At 42.3% G+C, this 3799-nt stretch overlaps 1 pseudogene; it reads right to left on the bottom strand.

The window, feature by feature from the left end:
- Positions 1-1511: 1511 nt before the first annotated feature.
- On the bottom strand, positions 1512-2678 carry LOC132437397 (porphobilinogen deaminase pseudogene; annotated as a pseudogene).
- Positions 2679-3799: the final 1121 nt, after the last annotated feature.

A 3799-nucleotide genomic window follows, 5' to 3' on the forward strand; every position in this document is an offset into this window, starting at 1 on the left:
AAACCCAGTGGTTAGTCTAATAACAAAAGGAACTGTAGGACAGAGAGCATTTTCTTGATTATTTTTACATTTTAAAAGTAAAATATAGACTTAATTTAGTTTTTGAATTAAAGAGAAGTCATTCCTAGCTATTTAGACATAGCAGAAACTTAAATTGTATAAATGTCAAATAAAGCTCTTATATCTGCAACAGAATGTAATTAGTGAATACATTATATGAAAAATTTTGTAGAGCAAGAGTATTCATTTAGGTTAAACTAGTCTATGAATTGATTTTATAACCTATTTCTATTCCCGAGTTTGTTATATTTTAAAAATGATCCAAAGATGTATATTTTTGTTTAGTAGTATATCAGTGTTACTTAATGATTCTTAGCAAAAAGATAAATATAATTTTACCCACTCTTGTATATGCTATATTTATTTGCTATCTTCTTTCAATTCAAAATTGAAAGAGAAAATTCATCTTCAAGTGATTTCATCCAAAGTTTCTTGTCATCAACATAAGGATAAAAATTATTTTATTTATTCAAACTTTTGTCAAGATTTAACACTCTTTGAATTTCTTCTACCAATTTATTTTCTTTCTTTATTGCAGAAGAGTCTTTCTGAATACTCAAAAGGGAAATTCATACCCCAGGTTACATATATTCTCATATTTCATTAGACATTATTGAGGAAGGAAAGATGTAGGGAGCTTACTGGTCAGAGAAGATGAAAGACATGAATTTCCCTTTATGATGAAAGCTAAAAGGATGACTTGGGTACAGAGGAGCTGGCAGTGGCTTCCTACTCTTCAAGCACAGAACAAGGCTCTGAGGAACCTGGGAACGGGAGTGGACAGACCTGCCCGTACTTCCTGTAGCATGTTGGGCAATCACCTAGCAGCCCTGACTCTCCCTTTTCTCACTTCAAAAGTAAGACAGTACTTAACTCATTAAGTAATTATGAGAATTAAACTAAATGATTCAATATAACTAGAACATTTAATAGAGATCATCGTCATTTTTGATAAAAGGTATATATTACCAATTTTAAGCTTCTAGGCCCTTCCCTAAGGAGAAATTATTCTCTGCTTAGGTTATTTGTGATTATCCTGTTAGAAAAGCAGCCGGATGTTATTTATAGGAAAACGCCTTTCTGATGCACAATTTGGTTAGTTGGTCACAAAAATTTAAGAATTATGAAAATATTTAGAGTTTATAAGATTCAGTGCCTTCAAAGCAAGTAGACTTTTTTTTTTCACCTTCAGATCTGGTTTATTAGTAGAGTTGGTTACATTCAAAGGCTGTGGCTTGTTAGATATTTTTCTCTAGAGACTAAGCCCCCACCTACTGAGGAGACAAGCCATCACCAAGGTCCCAAGGTAAGACAAGTCTCTGGAAGTCTCTGCCCCTGCAGTTCAATCCCCTGGGTAATCACCCCCCAGGTAGCAATGGGAATGGGGCACTGAGGGTTGGGATGTAGGCACTGGGCACCAGCAACCCAGGCACCTGTGCCCCACAGACCAGTTAGTGGGCATCATTGAGCTGCCGTGCAACATCCAAGATATTCTTGGCTCCTTTGTTCGGCAGCAAGGTGGCCAGGCTGATGCCCAGGCTCTCAGCAGCCAGCTGGGCTCGTCGTGGAATGTTCTGGGCAGTGATGCCCACCAGCTGTGGATCATCCTCAGGGCCATCTTCATGCTGGGCAGGGACACGGATGGTGGCCTGCATGGTCTCTTGCATGTTATCTGTGCCATTCAGACTCCAGACTCCTCCAGTCAGGTAGAGTTGCCCATCCTTCATAGCTGTATGCTCTGCCACTGGCACACTGCAGCCTCCTTCCAGGTGCCTCAGGAAGGCCCGTTCAGCAGTGCAGTGAAGCAGAGTCTCAGGATCATGCAACACACCCACCAGATCCAAGATGTCCTGGTCCTTGGCTTGAACTTCCACTCCCAGAGCCCCCAACCTGCACTCCTCAGGGTGCAGGATCTGTCCCACCTGGTTCTGCCAGCCCATGCACTGCAGGCCAGCTGCAGCCAGGATGATGGCACTGAACTCCTGCAGCTCATCCAACTTCCAAAGCCGTGTGTTGAGGTTTCCCCGAATACTCTTGAACTCCAGATGTGGGAACTTTCTCTGCAGCTGGGCCGCTCTCCGCAGGGAGCTAGTTCCCACCACGCTCTTCCCTGGCAAGGTTTCTAGGGTCTGCCCAACAAAATTTGGGTGAAAGACAACAGCATCAGAGGGGCTCTCCTGCTTGCAAATGGCTCCAATGGTGAAGCCAGGAGGAAGCACCATGGGCAGGTCCTTCAGGGAGTGAACAACCAGGTCCACTTCATTCCTCTCCAGTGCATGTTCCAGCTCCTTGGTAACTCTCCAATCTTAGAGAGAGCCGTATCAAGAATCTTGTCCCCTGTGGTAGACACAGCAATGATTTCAAACTGCAGGCCTGGGTATAAGGCTTTCAGCATTGCCACCACACTGTCCATCTGTATGCGGGCCAGCTGGCTCTTGCGGGTACCCATGCGAATCACTGTCATATTTGGACTGTTTTCTTCCTGCAGATAAAGTCCCGAGGTCACAGTCCCCACTGCTCTTAGTGTTCCTCAACACCTTATCCAAGAACCAGAATCACTGGCTTGGAAGAAAGGAACTTCAGCCCCTGGCCTGTGGCCAGCTGAGCCTCAGAGTGGGAAAGCAAGTAGATTTTAAAAAGTGTCCCTCTGAGACTTCCCTGGTGGTCCATTGGTTAAGACTCTGTGCTTCCACTAAAGGTGGCACAGGTTCAATCCCTGATCTGGGAACTAAGATCCTACGTGCCTCGTTTCACAGGCAAAAATAAATAAATAAATAAAATAAAATAAAATAAAAAGTGTCCCTCAAGGCTTTCCATCTTCTCCAACACAAGGAATTGCTGCACATATTCTGATGACTGTCTCAGGCAGAAAGAGTCAACTAGCAGAAGATGTCATAGAAACACATCATACCCTTGTACGGCACATGTATGTAATGTTGTCATTGTAAAAATTTAGTTTTTACTGATGTAATACTTGCTTCTATTTATCCCTCCTTTTAGTGGCATCATGTCTTATTCACTTTTGTACACTAACACTATGTCTGGTATTTAGTAGGTTATCAATATCGATATGATATTCTTGCTGAAAAAAATAAATGCACGAATAAGTAAGTAAAAGGGTACAGAGATGACCACTATCCTTTACGGACACTCTTGGACATGTTTCCTGTAACAGAAACTAAACTATTTTCCTCCATGACTTAGTGACTAAAACCACCAGGTTTCCCCTCCACTGCTGCCAGGAAGAACTGTTAGTTACTTACTCATAGCCTAACCCCTTTTCTCACTGCACGATAACCCACCAACCTGCTGAGGAGGGCTAGCAATTATAAAACAGCAATCACTCTTTAAGTACAGTGATGTACAGTGATGGCTTTCAACTGTATTTTGAGGGATATGAGCTTTTGAGGTTGCTCAGAGGCCAAGTTGATCCAGAATACAACGCAGGGAGATAAAGGGAAAGGGGCTGAGGAGAAGTCCCAGCTCATGACAACTTCACCTCATCTCCTCTGCTTTCATCTTTTTTTATACATTGAGGCTACATGCAAGATTCTGCTTGAGGTACAGGATGCACTACTTAAAAAGTTTGAAGCCTGAGTTCATGATTATACAAAGTATTAAATAAAAGGTTTACCTTCTGGAGTCAATGCAAGAAGACAAGCTTGAGTTGTCCTAACACCCAGGCTAACTTCTGAGTCATCAAAGCAAAACATACTAAAAGGTAGTGCTGCGAGATAAT

The sequence above is a fragment of the Delphinus delphis genome, chromosome 14 (genome assembly GCF_949987515.2).
Source record: "Delphinus delphis chromosome 14, mDelDel1.2, whole genome shotgun sequence".
In the NCBI taxonomy this organism is placed as follows: Eukaryota; Metazoa; Chordata; class Mammalia; order Artiodactyla; family Delphinidae; genus Delphinus; species Delphinus delphis.